Genomic DNA, 19,818 nt, shown 5'->3' on the forward strand with positions numbered 1-19,818 from the left:
TAAGGCCTAAAAAGGGTTATTTAGAATTATGAACTACTAAACAGATGAATCTCTCTTCTCCAGTTATTTTGTTATTATGAAAATCCATGGATGTCTCTCCCTTTTTGCCAGTGATACTTGGTTCCAAAAAACCAAGTATTGGTAGCCAATAAGCACAAAAATCCAGGATAAATACACCTCTTATCAGAGGTTTCTAAAAAGCAGAAACTGGTCACCTTTTTTGATGAAGCCTGCTTATTTATAGTGCCACATAAATGCCAATTGTTTGAACCATGAGAGTAGCTGTGCTTAAACAGATACCCCTGACCTGCTGCCAATGTGCCGTCTTTGATCTCGTGAGTCTTTTACTAAGTTCTTATGTGATTTCATCTCACTGCCCCTTAACTGAAAGCAATTTTCATGTTTTATATTTAATCCTTTGGAGGCACTGAGCCAGGTGGTAAATTAATTACTTCCGTAGCATGAGAAAAGTTCCCAGCTTCATTGTTGAATTCAGCTAAAGTTAGGAACTTTTTTTTGAAGCTGTATTAATACCATTTACGCTTTTATTTTGATTAAAAATATGTTTAAAAGGCAGAGTAGTATGGTCTAATGGCTGATTCTAAATGTTTTGGGATAAGGATTGCTTTAGACACTTTTAGTCACAGAAGGACTATTTTTGTTGGTAAACCAGTCTGTTTTCGAGGCAATGACAAATTTCCTTGGAAGTGGTATGCTATGAGAGCTTCATCACTGGAGGTAGAGTGTTGGGGGCCAGAGTGAGGTACTCCGCCCATGACAAAGGTCATGAGGAAGGAGGCTCGACATACGCAAAGGCGGGATCGAGCCTCAGGAGTCCCCCTGGAACTCCTCGAGCATCTACCCCCATAACCAGAGCCTGCCTACTTTACTACTTTGTGCTCTTACCTACACCTCTGACTTTACGGGGGGCTGTCCCCCACGACCTCTTTTGGAGAAGGAGTTAACCTAGAGCTCCAGTTAATAATAATTCCTGGGCGTGATAAGAGTGTTTTAACCTACAAACTCCTCTGAAGGTTCTCTAGCCTGCCTGACAGGCTCGTCCGGCCACATGTGATTGCTCACAGCCTCCCAACCGTGAGAGGCACGAGATGCTTTAAACCTTCTAAAAACAGGTTCCTTAGAAAAGTTAGAAAACTATTAGTATAAGTATAATGGGCTGATTAGAAATTGTATTGGTGAAGGGTTTTTCATTTGTTGAGCCAATGTTTGTTGCTAAGTCTCCACATCCCCTGCCCTTACACACATTAATGAATATATAGAAGAAATAAGTATTAACCTTTGATATTAATCACGTTAGACCTTAGGCTAAGTAAATTCTTTCCTTAACTAAAACCCACTACACCCTCACCCTGTAGGAATGTAACTTTATTTGGGTGGCGTCTGTTTTGAGAATAATCAGCCCTGGAGAAATAAGTGTCCTGATTGACTGACCGCTGTCACAAGGAGAGGGTCGTAAATTGTCAGCAGGCCCCCCTGGCCAGAAGATGATGTAACACCCCTAAGACCTCTGTATACATTTGTGTGAAGCACCTGACTTTAATAAAAGTCAGGACTGCTGACCCCGCGTAACTTTTGCATAACATCTCAGTGTATAAAAGTAGACCATGGAAAATAAAGAATTGGGATCAGTTTCTCGAAATACTGGTCTCCCCATGTCGCTCTCTCTCTCACTCTGGTTGAGTCTCCATCTGGAGCGCGGAACCCACCATGCTTACTAATTATGCCTGGGCTTCTAAGATTCGACCGGGGAGGCCTCAGTGTCTCCTCTCCTTCGGGAGAACGGAAGGACGCCTGCAGCCTACGTAAGTGGTGCAAACTTCTTGTCTTGAAGTTTTATTGGTCTCCCGCGTAAACCAAGCCACTCAGCCTCTTTTCTCCACTGAATTTTCCTACTGAGCTATCCTCATCCTATTACTCTTTATATCTTTAATTAATATCTAATTGAAGCTATCGTATCCTGATCCTCGCCTATGCCGTCTCTCCTTCGAATACCCTGGATCAGCCGGGGCTGGTCCCCGGCAGTAGAGGGTAAAAGTCAGGTTTGAAGTTTATAAAATTTACACTGGAGCGTTACTTCACTACACACCAGAGAAACTCCTGCAAGCATAGCATTTCTCTGAGAGGAAAAGGTAGGTGAGCAAAGGAAAGACATAGGTGAGGGGTATTAGAGGTTCTGTTAACAGCCCTCCCCAAGCCAGTCCCCAGCAACGGTCCTTCTGTCTGGGGTCAATAGAAGGAAACCCAGTTTGATTCAGAAATAAAGGATCAGAGAATGAAGAGGTGTGAATTCTGGTGTACACGCTCCCCCTGTCAGACTGTGGGCAGGGGTGCTTTGGAGGGGCAGGCTGCTCGCTTGGGAGGGCAGGGGGACACCTTATGGGTCTGGTACGCCTGTGCTGATTGAAGCGCCAGGTGGAGCATCTATTGCACATGGCCCACTGAAATGGAAGTGGGCAAGGAATTGTATGAAAGCAGTCAAAAAGTACAAGCTTCCAGTTATTAAGTACAGCATGATAAATATAATTAACTGCTGTAAGTTACATACAGCAGTTGTTAAGAGAATAAATCCTAAGAGTTCTCATCACAAGCAAAAAATACTTTTTCCTATTTCTTTAATTTTGTATCTATATGACATGACAGATGTTCACTAAATTTATTGTGGTAATCATTTTGTAATGCATGTAAGTCAAATTATTATGCTATATATCTTGAGCTTATACTGTGCTGTCAATTATATCTCAATATAACTGGAAAAAAGAAAAGAAGAGGCAAAAAAAAAAAAAAGAGAGAGAGAGAGAGAAAAGGAGAGAAAGAGAAAGGTGGAAGAATTAAGAGAGTTGTGGACTTGAAATTAAAACCTACTGTTCTAAATCTTATTTCCATCACTAACTTGAAATGCTACCTTGGCCAAATCACTTAACATCACTAAATCTCAGTCTCTTTGCCTATAAAATGGGAATAATGATACTTCCTCATAGGATCCACTGAAATAAAGTTATTAATAATAAATTGCCTGTAAAAATGCAAACGATATTTACATCATGACACTCAAATACATTACCAATTATTGTGGTTCTTTATGCACTGAATATCATCATTGCAGTTGGAGAGGAGGTGACCATTACTATCTTCTTTTACAAATGGAAAATCTGTTTTTTTTAATATAAATTTATTTATTTTAATTGGAGGCTAATTACTTTACAGTATTGTATTGGTTTTGCTATACATTGACATGAATCCGCCACAGGTGTACATGTGTTCCCCATTCTGAACCCCCCTCCCAGCTTCCTCCCTATACCATCTCTCTGGGTCATCCCAAGTTCACCAGCCCCGAGCATCGAACCTGGACTGGCGATTCGTTTCACATATGATAATATACATGTTTCAATGCCATTCTCCCAAATCATCCCACCCTCTCCCTCTCCCTCTCCCTCTCCCAGAGTCCAAAAGACTGCTCTATACATCTGTGTCTCTTTTGCTGTCTCGCATACAGGGTTATCATTACCATCTTTTAAATGACCTGAACCTCATCATTTAGAAAGAGGCAGAGACCCTGTCTTCTGACAAACACTTTCTCTACGGGTTCTTGTTCAATAGCAAGCAATATAGTAATAGAAGGAAAAGCCTCTCTTAAATCAAGTAGAATACATCTTCCGTGAGAGATTGAATGCAAACCTTGACTATGTAAGCATTTTCAGAAGAAGGTCATTGTCTGCTGAATTAATTTTCATTCTTGGCTTAACAATGCCTGTTGGCCGTCAGAGCTTGGTGAAAATCCCATCTATTTAGTTAGGGACTGGCCTGATTGATGGAGAAAGATTGACAGGAGTTACAGGATAAATCCTTTCACCTTGGAATAAATTATTTAAGTGTCCTTTATTCTGAGTAGAAACTAGGGCTCTGTCTAGACATGTAATATAAAATAGAAGGTAAAAGTTTTCATCTGAATATAGCTAAATAATGAAAGCCCTCATGTATCCCACACACAATAGATGCTTAATGAACTTTGTTAATTTTGTGAATCAAAAAAAAAAAACCACCTATTTTTTTCTTTCTTAAATTATCCAGATAGTTCTCACTTAATACATGTAAGTCCAGTACATGTATTATACCTTTTTGTATTTTTTTTCCATTTGATCTTCGCATATATCAGCTAAGCCTTGTTCTGTGCAATTTTAGTCTGAAAATAATTAATACATAACAGTTAAAGCAAATCTAAAATTTCAAACTGCCCACATTCCATTCTTTGAAATGCTTAAAAAAAAAAAAAATTCCCCATTATTCCCAAATCCACCCTCTGAGAATCGCCAGAGTCTGTTTTGAGCTTATCACTAGCCCATATATAAAAGCATTTTGTATCTCATATTGCCAATGTATTTAATATATCTTTCATTAATTACTACCAGAAAGTGATTCCAGGAAAAAGAGCTAGTACTAAGAGCAAATCACAGTGTGTAAGACTAGAATGAAACACAACATAAAGAAATCTATATTTTAGATGATAAATAGTTCAAATACAGCATAAAGGAATCTATATTTGTAAATGATAAATATTTCAAAATTTAAAAAATACATAACAAGAAAAAAATTTTTTTAATGTAAAATCACTTGGTTTTAGAGAAAGCCTATGATGTAGAAGATTAAGTTTGACAATTTGAGTTTATTTTAACCTAAAACTTATGAGGCAATTGCAGTCAATTAGTCTGTATTTGATGCTGTGAAAGTGCTGCACTCAATATACCAGCAAATTTGGAAAACACAGCAGTGGCCACAGAACTGGAAAAGATCAGTTTTCATTCCAATCCCAAAGAAAGGCAATGCCAAAGAATGCTCAAACTACCGCACAATTGCACTCATCTCACATGCTAGTAAAGTAATGCTCAAAATTCACCAAGCCAGCCTTCAGCAATATGTGAACCGAGAACTTCCTGATGTTCAAGCTGCTTTTAGAAAAGGCAGAGGAACCAGAGATAAAATTGCCAACATCTACTGGATCATGGAAAAAGCAAGAGAGTTCCAGAAAAACATCTGTTTCTGCTTTATTGACTATGCCAAAGCCTTTGACTGTGTGGATCACAATAAACTGTGGAAAATTCTGAAAGAGATGGGAATACCAGACCACCTGACCTGCCTCTTGAGAAACCTACATTGCAGGTCAGGAAGCAACAGTTAGAGCTGGACATGAAACAACAGACTGGTTCCAAATAGGAAAAGGAGTATGTCAAGGCTGTGTATTGTCACCCTGCTTATTTAACTTCTATGCAGAGTACATCACGAGAAAAGTTGGGCTGGAAGAAGCACAAGCTGGAATCAAGATTGCTGGGATAAATGTCAATAACCTCAGATATGCAGATGACACCACCCTTATGGCAGAAAGTGAAGACGAACTAAAAAGCCTCTTGCTGAAAGTGAAAGAGGAGTGTGAAAGAGTTGGCTTAAAGCTCAACATTAGGAAAACAAAGATCATGGCATCTGGTCCCATCACTTCATGGGAAATAGATGGGGAAACAGTGGAAACAGTGTCAGACTTTATTTTTGGGGGCTCCAAAATCACTACAGATGGTGATTGCAGCCATGAAACTAAAAGACGCTTACTCCTTGGAAGGAAAGTTATGACCAACCAAGATAGCATATTCAAAAGCAGAGACATTACTTTGCCAACAAAGGTCCGTCTAGTCAAGGCTATGGTTTTTCCAGTGGTCATGTATGGATGTGAAAGTTGGACTGTGAAGAAAGCTGAGCGCTGAAGAATGGATGCTTTTGAAGTGTGCTTTTGTAGAAGACTCTTGAGAGTCCCTTGGAGTGCAAGGAGATCCAACCAGTCTGTTCTAAAGGAGATCGGTCCTGGGTGTTGTTTGGAAGGAATGATGCTAAAGCTGAAACTCCAGTACTTTGGCCACCTCATGCAAAGAGTTGACTCATTGGAAAAGACCCTGATGCTGGGAGGGATTGGGGGCAGGAGGAGAAGGGGACGACAGAGGATGAGACGACTGGATGGCATCACTGACTCGATGGACGTGAGTCTGAGTGAACTCCGGGAGTTGGTGATGGACAGGGAGGCCTGGCGTGCTGCAATTCATGGGGTCACAAAGAGTTGGACATGACTGAGCAACTGAACTGAACTGAACTGAGTCTGTATCTGGTCTTATTTTAATATGTCAATGTGTGTGTGTGCTCAGTCACTCAGTCGTGTCTGACTTTTGCGACCCCATGGACTATAGCCACAACATCCTCTGTCCGTGGGATTTCTCAGGCAAGAATATTGGAATGGATTGCCATTTCCTATTCCAGTGGATCTTCCCAACCCAGGGATGAACCCACATCTTCTGCACTGGCAGTCAGATTCTACACTACCGAGTCCCTAGGGAAGCCCAAATAAGTAAGTGAAGCAGTGACAGGTTCCACCATAATAAGAGCTGTCAGTCTAACAGGGAAAATTAGACATGAAGAAAAAGAATCTAAATATGAGGCAAAATTTGCTAAGAATATAAATAAATTATTACTGAAGCTCAAGGTAAGGTAGGATTTCTTTCTTTCCTGCTAGGGGGAGGGGAAGACAGGAGGGAGAATTTAAAGAACTCTATGGAGGAGTTGTCTATTTGTGCTCGTCCACCAAGAATGAAACATAGGTAGAGCAGGAAAGATATCATGAGCCTCTCATGATCAAGTGTGCCACCCACTTACTCATCAGTCACAACTAGCCTCACCCCTTTCCCTTGAAGGTTAAACCTCCTTATATTTTTCCAAAACAGCCATGCTCTCAATGCCTATGTGCTTTGGCACAGGCTTTTTTTCTTAGGATATCTCTTTTTCCTATTATTTCATGTAAACTCTCACTCTTTCTTTAACACTATCTAGAAATCACTCTGCCTTCTCCTCCAGTCTCCCAAAGTTTGGTCACCGCTTCCTTTGTCCTACATAAATTTTGGGTACTCTTTATTATAATAGTCATTACTCTGTTTTGCCATCAATTTGTTCATCTTTATTAAAAGTGTCAAGAAACATGATGCATCTTTATAAAACTATTACTTATTTCAATGTATGGCACTGAGAAAATAATACATGTTAGTTGACTAAACGAATGAGACAATGAGTAAAGTGTGTTTTGTATGTTATCTCATTCTGGTGTTTAGCATTTTCCTGATTATTAACGATGTTGAGCATCTTTGCTTGTCCTATTGACCATTTATAGGTCTATTTTGTGAAATGTCCATTCATATTTTGCCAATTAAATTTTTTTTGTTAGTTTAAATGGATTGTATGAGCTACATATACAGTCAGAAGTGTATATGCAATTTTGCCAAGAGAACACACTGGTCATAGCAAACACATTCATCCAGCAACAGAAGAGATGGCCAACACCAGATGGTCAACATTGAAATCAGATTGATTAAATTATTTGCGGCCAAAGATGGAGCTCTATACAGTCAGCAAAAATAAGACCAGAAGCTGATTATGGCTCAGATCATGAACTCCTTATTGTAAAATTCAGACTTAAATTGAAGAAAGTAGGGAAAACCACTAGACCATTCAGATATGACCTAAATCAAATCCCTTACAATTATACAGTGGAAGTGACAGAAAAATTCAAGGCATTATATCTCATAGACAGAGTATTTGAAGAACTAAGGATGGAAGTTCATGACATTGTACAGGAGGCAAGAATCAAGACCATCCCCAAGAAAAAAGAAAGGCAAAAAGGTTCTCTGAGGAGGCCTTACAAATAGCTGAGAAAAGAAGAGAAGTGAAAGGCAAAGGAGAAAAGGAAAGATATACCCATTTGAATGCAGAGTTCCATAGAATAGCAAGGAGAGATAAGAAAGCTTTCCTCAGTGACCAATGCAAAGAAATAGAGGAAAACAATAGAATGGGAAAGACTAGAGATCTCTTCAAGAAAATTAGAGATACCAAGTGAACCTTTCATGCAAAGATGGACACAAGAAAGGACAGAAATGGTATGGACCTAACAGAAGCAGAAGATATTAAGAAGAGGTGGCAAGAATACACAGAAGAACTGTATAAAAAAGATCTTCATGACCCAAATAATCAGATGATGTGATCACTCACCTGGAGCCAGACTTTCTGAAATGTGAAGTCAAGAGGGCCTTAGGAAGCATCACTACGAACAAAGCTAGTGGAGGTGATGCAATTCCTCCTGGGCTATTTCAAATCCTGAAAGATGATGCTGTGAAAGTGCTGCACTCAATATGCCAGCAAGTTTGGAAAACTCAGCAGTGGCCACAGGACTGGAAAAGGTCAGTTTTCATTCCAATCCAAAAGAAGGACAATGCCAAAGAATGTGCAAACTACCACACAATTGCACTCATCTCACATGCTAGTAAAGTAATGCTCAAAATTCTCCAAGCCAGTCTTCAACAGTACATGAATTGTGAACTTCCAGAAGTTCAAGCTAGATTTAGAAAAGTCAGAGGAACCAGAGATCAAATTACCAACATCCCTTGGATCATAGAAAAAACAAGAGAGTTCCAGAAAAACATCTACTTCTCCTATATTGACTATGCCAAAGCCTTTGACTGTGTAGGTTACACTGAACTGTGGAAAATTTTTCAAGAGATAGGAACACCAGACCACCTGACCTGCCTCCTGAGAAAGTGTATGCAGGTCAAGAGACAGCAGTTAGAACCAGACATGGAACAGCAGACTGGTTCCAAATCAGGAAAGGAGTGCGTCAAGGCTGTATATTGTCACTCTGCTTATTTAACTTACATGCAGAGTACATCATGTGAAAGCAGGTTGAATGAAGCACATCTGGAATCAAGATTGCTGGGAGAAATTATCAATAACCTCAGATATGCAGATGACACCACCCTTATGGAAGAAAATGAAGAGGAACTAAAGAGTCTCTTGATGAAAGTGAAAGAGGAAAGTGAAAAATTTGACTTAAAATTCAACATTCGAAAAACTAAAATCATGGCATCCGGTCCCATCACTTCATGGCAAATAGATGGGGAAACAGTGGAAACCATGACAGACTTTATTTTCTTGAGCTCCAAAATCACTGCAGATTGTGACTGCAGCCATGAAATTAAAAGATGCTTGCTCCTTGAAAGAAATACTATGACCAACCTAGACAGCATATTAAAAAGCACAGACATTACTTTGCCAACAAAGGCCCATCTAGTCAAAGTTATGGTTTTTCCTGTAGCCATATAAGGATGTGAGAGTTGGACTATAAAGAAAGCTGAGTGCCGAAGGATTGATGCTTTTGAACTGTGGTGTTGGAGAAGACTCTTGAAATTCCCTATGATTGAAAGGAGATCCAACTAGTCCATCCTCAAGGAAATCAGTCCTGAATATTCATTGGAAGGACTAATGCTGAAGCTGAAACTTCAATACTTTGGCCACCTGATGTGAAGAACTGACTTATTTGAAAAGATCCTGATGCTGGGAAAGATTGAAGGCAGGAGGACATGGGGACAAGAGAGGATGAGATGGGTGGATGGTCTCACTGACTCAATGGACATGAGTTTGAGCAAACTCCAGGAGTTGGTGATCGACAGGGAGGCCTGGCATGCTGCAGTCCGTGGGTCACAAAGAGTCAGACACAACTGAGTGACTGAACTGAATGATGAGCTACGTATATTTTGTAGTTTACTGAAATTTTGACTTAATTATGGCAATTGATTAGATTGCAGCCATAGTACCTTCCTTATTTCCTAGAGGTGGTAGACTGCAAAATAAGGTCCCAAATTTCCCTCATCCTAGGAAGGGACATCATCACTTATCCAATCAAGAAAGAGTGTCTACTTCTTTATTTCCTTGAATTTAAGCTGGCCTTGTGGTAGCAGAAGTGACACTGTGTGAATGCCAAGCCAAGGCATCCACAGGCCTTGCTTCTTCAAATTTCACCTTCCAAATTCAGCTGCCACATGAAGAAGCCAAACCTTTGAAGAAGCCCAGGATTCTACTTCCTAGAGGATGAAGAGAGATTCAGTCACCCCATCTGAGAACTCCAGAAGAAGACTCTCCCAGTCAAGTCACAGAATCATGATAAATATCAGAGATGGTTGTTTGAAGTTAGAGACTTTTTCGGTGATTTGTCACAAAGCAGCAGTTGGCACATTACAACCGAAATACACTCAATAAGTGCTTCATTTATTGGATTGGGGTTGAGCAAGATGAATTTTAAAACATTTGCTACCTTCAAAAGCAGAGACTGAATGGAAACACAATCCCATCTTCTGACCAGTGTTTGAATTATCTACGACACAAGTATTAGAGGAAAAAATACAATTTTTTTGATTTTAGGTCCTATCCAGACAATTCTGAGGAGCTGGATTTTAATCTTACAAAAAAGTGGCATTTGGGAAGTTGAAAGAGTGAAGGAATTAACAACTTGGACCATATATGCTGCTGCTAAGTCACTTCAGTCGTGTCCGACTCTGTGCGACCCCATAGACGGCAGCCCACCAGCGCCGTCCCTGGGATTCTCCAGGCAAGAACACTGGAGTGGGTTGCCATTTCCTTCTCCAATGCATGAAAGTGAAAAGTGAAAGTGAAGTTGCTCAGTCGTGTCTGACTCCTAGCGACCCCATGGACTGCAGCCTACCAGGCTCCTCTGTCCATGGGATTTTCCAGGCAAGAGAACTGGAGTGGGGTGCCACTGCCTTCTCCATGGACCATATATATATAGTGGTACAAATATTACAGTATTTTTGGAAACAGTCCCAAATAATATCAAAACAAAAAATGTATGTATATAGTTGGCAAGTAAAGTAAAAATTTCAAATCCTGTAACGTTCTGATAAATTTTAATCCTCCATTGCAGAATACAAATGCAATTTTCACAGAATACAAATAAATAAGTTATTCTTGAGATGAAAGTTTTGAGGGAATTATGTGCATAGTGTGATAGTTTGAACATTCATGCTAGCAAGGTAATACTCAAAATCCTTCACACTAGGCTTCAGCAGTACACGAACCTGGAACTTTCAGATGTACAAGCTGGTTTTAGAAAAAGGAGAGGAGCTAGAGATCAAATTGCCAACATATGTTGGATCATAGAGGGCAAAGGAATTCCAGAAAAACATCTACTTCTGCTTCATTGATTACACTAAAGCTTTTGAATGTGTGGATCACAGCAAACTGTGGAAAATTCTTAAAGAGATGGGAATACCAGATCACCTTACCTGCCTCTTGAGAAATCTGTATGTGAGTCAATAAGCAACAGTTAGAACTGGACATGGAACAATAGACTGGTTTAAAATTGGGAAAGGAATACATCAAAGCTGTATATTGTCACTCTGCTTGTTAACTTGTATGCAGAGTACACCATGTGAAATGCCAGGCTGGATGAATCACAAACTGGAATCAAAACTGTAGGGAGAAATATCAACAATCTCAGATATGCAGATGATACCACTCTAATGGCGGAGAGTGAAGAGGAACTAAAGTGTCTCTTGATGAGGGTTAAAGAGGAGAGTGAAAAAGTTGACTTAAAACTCAACATTCAAAAAACTAAGATCATTGCATTTGATCCCATCAGTTCATGGCAACTAGATGGGGAAAAAAGTGCAAACAGTGACAGATTTTATTTTATTGTGCTCCAAAATCACTGTGGATGGTGATTGCAGCCATGAAATTAAAAGACATTTGCTCCTTGGAAGAAAAGCTATGACAATCCTAGATAGCATATTAAAAAGCAGAGAAAACACTTTGCCAACAGATTCTTATAGTCAAAGCTGTGGTTTTTTCCAGTTGTCATGTATAGATGTGAGACTTGAACCATAAAGAAGATTGAATGCTGAAGAATTGATGCTTTCTAACATATTAGATGATTTACCTACTTATTTATCATCACAACAGCCTAGATAAATATAGTATATTATCTCTGTTTTATGATTTTTCCCAAGGTTATAATTATGTAAGTGGGTAAGGATTTGAACCTGTGACTTCTTCAAAGAACCAACTTCCAAGCTCTTTCTCTTCCAGTATATGATATTGCATTGCTCTCAACAAACAAACCAACAAACAGATATTCCATTCCATTTAATTCATCAAAATGCAACTCAAATTATTTTTGAGTTGTTACTCTATGTCCAGCCCTGTGTAACAGTTCTAAGCATCTTAAAAACTTATTATTGAGTTTCAATATCTTTATGTTTTAGACTGTGCTTTCAAATTGTGGTGCTGGAGAAGACTCTTGAGAGTCCCTTGACTGCAAGAAGATCAAACTAGTCAGTCCTAAAGGAAATCAACCCTAAATATTCATTGAAAGAATGGTTGCTGAAGCTGAAGCTCCAATATTTTGGCCACCTTATATGAAGAGCTGACTCATAGGAAGACCCTGATGAAAGGAAAAAGGGAAAGGGACAACAGAGGATGAGATGGTTGGATGGCATCACTGACTCAATGGATATGAATTTGAGCAAACTCTGGAAGACAGAGAAGGATAGGGAAGCGTGGAATGCTACAATTAATGGGGTTGCAAAAGTTGGAGACTACATGACTTATCAACTGAACAACAGCAATGTGTAGACACTCAAACATCTGCTGATTGGATAAGCTGATTGATTCCTCTATTTGCTAAGCACTATCACATTTTTAATTTCATACATCAAAATTAGAGTAATGGTACTAAAAGCATTACTGCTGCTGCACGGCGCAGGAGCAGCCCAGAGGAGATACCCCACATCCAAGGTAAGGAGCAGTGGCTGTGCTTTGCTGGAGCAGACATGAAGACATACCCCACGTCCAAGGTAGACTAAACCCAAGTAAGAAGGTAGGTGTGGAGAGAGGGCATCAGAGGGCAGACAGACTGAAAGCACAATCACAGAAACTAGCCAATCTGATCACATGGACCACAGCCTTGTCTAAGGCAATGAATCTAAGCCATGCCATGTGGGGCCGCCCAAGACGAATGGGTCATGGTGGAAAGGTCTGACAGAATGTAGGCCACTGGAGAAGGGAATGGCAAACCACTTCAGCATACTTGCCTTGAGAACCCCATGAACAGTATGAAAAGGCAAAAAAATAGGACATTGAAAGATGAACTCTCCAGGTCGGTAGGTGCCCAATATGCTACTGGAGATCAGTGGAGAAATAACTCCAGAAAGAATGAAGGGATGGAGCCAAAGCAAAAACAATACCAAGTTGTGGATATGACTGGTGATAGAAGCAAGGTCTGATGCTGTAAAGAGCAATATTGCATAGGAACCTGGAATGTCAGGTCCATGAATCAAGGCAAACTGGAAGTGGTCAAACAGGAGATGGCAAGAGTGAACGTCGACATTCTAGGAATCAGCAAACTAAAATGGACTGGATTGGGTGAATTTAACTCAGATGACCATTATATCTACTACTGTGGGCAGGAATCCCTTAGAAGAAATGGAGTAGCCATCACAGTCAACAAAAGAGTCCAAAATGCAGTACTTGGATGCAATCTCAAAAATGATAGAATGATCTTTGTTCATTTCCAAGGCAAACCATTCAATATCACAGTAATCCATGTCTATGCCCCAACCAGTAATGCTGAAGAAGCTGAAGTTGAACCATTATATGAAGAACTACAATACCTTCTATAACTAATACACAAAAAAGATGTCCTTTTCATTACAGGAGACTGGAATGCAAAAGTAGGAAGTCAAGAAACACCTGGAGTAACGGGCAAATTTGGCCTTGAAGTACAGAATGAGGAAGGGCAAAGGCTAATAGAATTTTGCAAAGAGAACACACTGGTCATAGCAAACACCCTCTTCCAACAACACAAGAGAAGACTCTATACACATGGACATCACCAGATGGCCAACGCTGAAATCAGATTGATTATATTCTTTGCAGCCAAAGATGGAGAAGCTCAATACAGTCAGCAAAAACAAGACCGGGAGCTGACTGTGGCTCAGATCATGAACTCCTTATTGCCAAATTCAGACTTAAATTGAAGAAAGTGGGGAAAACTAGTAGACCACTCAGGTATGACCTAAATCAAATCCCTAATGATTATACAGTGGAAGTGAGAAATAGATTTAAGGGACTAGATCTGATAGACACAGTGCCTGATGAACTATGGATGGAGATTCATGACATTGTACAGGAGACAGGGATCAAGACCATCCCCAAGAAAAAGAAATGCAAAAAAGCAAAATGGCTGTCTGAGGAGGCCTTACAAATAGCTGGGAAAAGAAGAGAAGTGAAAAGCAAAGGAGAAAAGGAAAGATATACCCATTTGAATGCAGAGTTCCAAAGAATAGTAAGGAGAGATAAAAAAGCATTCCTCAGCAATCAATGCAAAGAAATAGAGGAAAACAATAGAATGTAAAGACTAGAGATGTCTTCAAGAAAATTAGAGATACCAAGGGAACATTTCATGCAAAGATGGGCAGAAGAAAGGACAGAAATGGTATGGACCTAACAGAAGCAGAAGATATTAAGAAGAGGTGGTAAGAAGACACAGAAGAACTATACAAAAAAGATCTTCATGACCCAGAGAGCCAGGTATCCTGGAATGTGAGTGAATTTAAGTAGGCCTTAGGAAGCATTACTACAAACAAAGCTAGTAGAGGTGATGAAATTCCCCTAAGGTATTTCAAATCCTAAAAGATGATGCTGTGAAAGTGCTGCACTCAATATGTCAGCAAATTTGGAAAAATCAGCAGTGGCTATAGGACTAGAAAACGTTAGTTTTTATTCTAATCCCAAAGACAGGCAATGCCAAAGAATGCTCAAACTACCACACAATTGCACTCATCTCACACGCTAGTAAAGTAATGCTCAAAATTCTCCAAGCCAGGCTTCAGCAATATATGAACCATGAACTTCCAGAGGTTCAAGCTGGTTTTAGAAAAGGCAGAGGAAGCAGAGATCAAATTGCCAACACCCACTGGATCATTGAAAAAGCAAGAAAATTCAAGAAAAACATCTATTTCTGCTTTATTGACTATGCCAAAGCCTTTGACTATGTGGATCACAATAAACTGTGGAAAATTCTGAACGAGATGGGAATACCAGACCACCTGACCTGCCTCTTGAGAAACCTGTATGTAGGTCAGGAAGCAACAGTTAGAGCTGGACATGGAACAACAGACTGGTTCCAAATAGGAAAAGAAGTACGTCAAGGTGGTATATTGTCACCCTGCTTATTTAACTTATATGCAGAGTACATCATGAGAAATGCTGGGCTGGAAGAAGCACAAGCTGGAATCAAGATTGCTGGGAGAAATGTCAATAACCTCAGATATGCAGATGACACCACCCTTATGGCAGAAAGTGAAGAAGAACTAAAAAGCCTCTTGACAGAAATGAAAGAGAGTGAAAAAGTTGGCTTAAAGCTCAACATTCAGAAAACTAAGATTATGGCATCTGGTCCCATCACTTCCTGGGAAATAGATGGGGCAACAGTGGAAACAGTGTCAGACTTTATTTTTCTGGGCTCCAAAATCACTGCAGATGGTGATTGTAGCCATGAAATTAAAAGATGCTTAATCCTTGGAAGAAAAGTTATGACCAACCTAGACAGCATATTAAAAAGCAGAGATATTACTTTGTCAACAAAGGTCCATCTAGTCAAGGCTATGATTTTTCCAGTAGTAATTTATGGATGTGAACGTTGGACTATAAAGAAAGCTGAGTGCAAAAGAATTGATACTTTTGAACTGTGGTGTTGGGGAAGACTCCTGAGAATCCCTTGGACTGCAAGGAGATCCAACCAGTCCATCCTAAAGGATATCAGTCCTGAGTGTTCATTGGAATGACTCATGTTGAAGCTGAAACTCCAATACTTTGGCCACCTGATGGGAAGAGCTGACTCATTTGAAAAGACCCTGATTCTGGGAATGATTGAGGGCAGGAGCAGAAGGGGATAATAGAGGATGAGATGGTTGGATAGCATCACCGACTCAATGGACATGAGTTTGGATAAACTCTGGGAGTTGGTGATGGACAGGGAGGCCTGTTGTGCTGCGGTTCATGGGGTTGGAAGGAGTCAGATAAGACTGAGTGACTGAACTGAACTAAAAACGTATTTAATGCAAATATGAAGAAATACAAAGTCACCATATATTTACAGTCTTTATCCAGGCAAATGGTCCCATGTGAATTAGCAGTTGGATCCTATAGGTATCCCAAATGGTATCTGTGGAAATTTATTTAGGACCAAATTATATTCCCCACCTACTAGACAATTAGAACATAGCACATGTGTGCAGGATAAGGGAGGAAATTATCTATCAAGAATATCTCAAGGCAATTGGCAAATGTCCAGATTTCAGAGAAACCTAGTTAGTGCCCTATTCTAACTGCAAAAGTAATTTTCTTCCTGAAATGAAAAATTAATGTGATGTTCCTGAAGGGAAACATTTAATAATAATCAAGTCAAGGCCATAAGGCACCTGATTCCCTTCTGTGACCTTAGTCCTAATATAGTAGTAACCCTGCGGCTCTGCTCTTAACTAGAGTGTGGTTCAGAGACCAAATCATTGAACCATGATGTTCGGATACTCTCTTTGCTCCCATTTCATATGATAATCAGTGTTGAGTTGATGGATATCGCTAAAAAGTATAAGAAATTTCTTTTCCCCACTTTTTTTTTTAAACCAAACTACAGTTCAATGATATTAAAAGAAAGAAATAATTTTAATGAGTTAAGTTGCAATAAAATCCTGGCTCATATGTTTCCACATACTTCAGTTCCGTTCAGTCAGTTCAGTCACTCAGTCGTGTCCGACCGACTTTTTGCGACCCCATGAATCGCAGCATGCCAGGCCTCCCTGTCCATCACCAACTCCCGGAGTTTATCCAAACTCACGTCCATCGAGTCGGTGATGCCATCCAACCATCTCATCCTCTGTTGTCCCCTTCTCCTCCTGCTCCCAATCCCTCCCAGCATCAGGGTCTTTTCCAGTGAGTCAACTCTTCTCATGAAGTGGCCAAAGTATTGGAGTTTCAGCTTTAGCATCAGTCCTTCCAATGAACACCGAAGTCTGATCTCCTTTAGAATGGAGTGGTTGGATCTCCTTGCAGTCCAAGGGACTCTCAAGAGTCTTCTCCAACACCACAGTTCAAAAGCATCAATTCTTCGGCGCTCAGCTTTCTTCACAGTCCAACTCTCACATCCATACATGACCACTGGAAAAACCATAGCCTTGACTAGACAGACTTTTGTTGGCAAAGTAATGTCTCTGCTTCTCAATATGCTATCTAGGTTGGTCATAACTTTCCTTCCAAGGAGTAAGCATCTTTTAATTTCATGGCTGCAGTCACTATTGCCATTGTAATTAATTAGATATCTAAAACAGAGACATAAGAATATACATTAACATTTCATAAGAATATTATTTTGCAATAAAATACTTTACCAATAGCAATGGAAAATTATAGTTACAAAAATACATTAGAAATTTAGAAGATTCAATTTCATCATTATAAAACCACTAATAAAAATAGCATTTAATAGAACAAGTGACACTTAATAGAAAATGTATATATGTTTAAACAGGAGATGTCTTAGCAATTGTGATTTTTCCCTTAGTTTGTTGCATTTTAAGCTCTGGTTCTATGGAACTCCACACATTTAGCACTATTGTAGAATCTTGAAATCAAGATTCCAATTTTCTGCCTATGAAGGAATCTCTTCCATGGCATGTCTGATGAGTGCTCCAGGTTGAAATATTTTCACAGAGAACCCAAACAAGAAGGCCACTTCCTTATACTACAAGACACTTCAGTGTTTAACAATTTAAATTTGCACCAAATTTTCCTGCCAGGAGTCCTGGTTCTGCTTGACATAGCAGATTCCTTTTACATAACATAGCCCTTCAAATATTTGTCAGCAACTATTATGGCGTGGGGAGAAGGCAATGGCAGCCCACTTTAGTACTCTTGCCTGGAAAATCCCACGGATGGAGGAACCTGGTAGGCTGTAGTCCATTGGGTTGCTAAGAGTCAGACATGACTGAGCGACTTCACTTTCACTTTTCACTTTCATGCACTGGAGAAGGAAGTGGCAACCCACTCCAGTGTTCTTGCCTGGAGAATCCCAGGGATGGGGGAACTGGGTGGGCTGCCGTCTATGGAATCACACAGAGTCGGACATGACTGAAGCGGCTTAGCAGCAGCAGCAGCATTATGACATGGGTAGATTCATTCTAGGAAGCTCACTTTTGCTGCAGGGTGGGATAAAGTGAAAGAACTAAAGCCAAAAGAAATTAGGGAAAGTGATTGCCCAACAGATTATAAGGAATGGAAAAAAGGAACAACCTCTGGCTTTGTATTCCCCAGATGTTCAGTTTATGCCACTGGGAATTTTATGTACGTTTGACATAATAATTAAACTGGCTAATCATTTTGGAAATGATTTTAAAATTAAATTCCTACTATACACAGAACAACAAAACGAACTGGAGATGAATTAAACATTTTAAAGTTAAACCACTGATGTATTAGAAAACTTTACAGGCCAATAAAAAACATTCTTGGATGGTAAAGCATATTCTTAGCACTATCTGAAAATCAAAAATATATTTAAGAAAATATTTTAAAATCTAATCATTTAGCAAGTATGAAACTCAGACCCCAAACTTTAGTATGCAGTCAAGACTTTGTTTTCTCAAATTTCAATCTTCTAACAGGTTGTCAGTGAATTCCAACCTTGATCTCATTGATGCCCTCTTCTCTCCCTCAAGTTGCATGAAATTAGAGAGGCTTATGTGGCAGGGAGAAAAGAAGGCTGGGTGATGGTGGAGTAGAAAGGGATAACAGGATACAAATGCCAGTGCTTTGTCTTTTAACAAGTTCTTTACAGTGGTGGGAAAACCCCACTCTAATGCCTGTCTACACTCTGTGTCTCCTTTCCCAACTTCTCCTCTCCCTCTTTTTCTGCTATAATGGATTTTAAGGGTGCATTTTAAAACATTCATCACAGCATAACTACAGTTTTTTTTTTTTCAAATGTCTGTGTAGAAGAAAATCATGCCCCTAAGTATTGAAAGGAAAAAAAAAAAAAAAAAAACTAGGGAAATTATTCCAATGTACATGATAAACAGAGAAAAAAACTTTTACAAATTAAATGCAAAAGACAGTGTCTCATATAAAAATTTTCAAAGAACAAAGAACACAATCTAGAGGAAGAAACAAATTTTCAGTAAATATGCAAAATTGCTTACACTTACTAGAAATTTTAAAAATGTAAAATAAAGTAACAACTAACAATTATTTAAAAATAATCATACTGGAATATTTTTCTTTTAATGTCAGACCCTAATAATAAAAATAAATAATATTTTGGTGAAAATTAATCCAAAAAATCCATGATAAAGAAAATATCGAAATTTTAAATAAAGGCAGGATCCAACCCTGCACTTATATGACCTTAATCGTGGCCCTGCAAATAATGGTGAATATCAGGAGAAATAACACTCATGTACATTGTGAATGACCTTTAAGTTAGTGGGTAATTTGGCAATATATATCTACAGTTGAAAAATACATAGCCCTTGACATAAAAATTCCACTTTTGGGAATTTATAATAAAACTATGATAAATGAATACAGGTATCAACACACTGGGCTTCCCTGATAGCTCAGTTGGTAAAGAATCCGCCTGCAACGTGGGAGACCTGGGTTTGATCCCTGAGTTGGGGATCCCCTGGAGAAAGGAAAGGCTACTCACTACAGTATTCTGGCCTGGAGAATTTCATAAACTGTATAGTCCATGGGGTTGCAAAGAGTGGGACACAACTGAGGAACTTTCACTTTTTGGTTAGGACTTCCCTATAGATCAAAGGGTAAAGAAATCTGCCTGTGATACAGACCAGGCAGGAGACCTGGGGTCAATCCCTGGGT

At 39.4% G+C, this 19,818-nt stretch overlaps 1 long non-coding RNA gene across 1 annotated transcript in view; it reads left to right on the forward strand.

The window, feature by feature from the left end:
* Nucleotides 1-687: 687 nt before the first annotated feature.
* LOC147378103 (uncharacterized) overlaps nt 688-19,818 on the forward strand; it is a 68,274-nt gene continuing 49,143 nt past the window's right edge. Inside the window, exon 1 of the long non-coding RNA XR_015151325.1 lies at nt 688-1,823. This is a non-coding gene — a long non-coding RNA (uncharacterized LOC147378103). The remainder of the gene's footprint in view (nt 1,824-19,818) is intronic.

Source organism: Bos grunniens, chromosome 2 (genome assembly GCF_055505025.1).
Source record: "Bos grunniens cultivar Pamir isolate PY7600 chromosome 2, Bosgru_T2T1.0, whole genome shotgun sequence".
Taxonomy (NCBI): domain Eukaryota; kingdom Metazoa; phylum Chordata; class Mammalia; order Artiodactyla; family Bovidae; genus Bos; species Bos grunniens.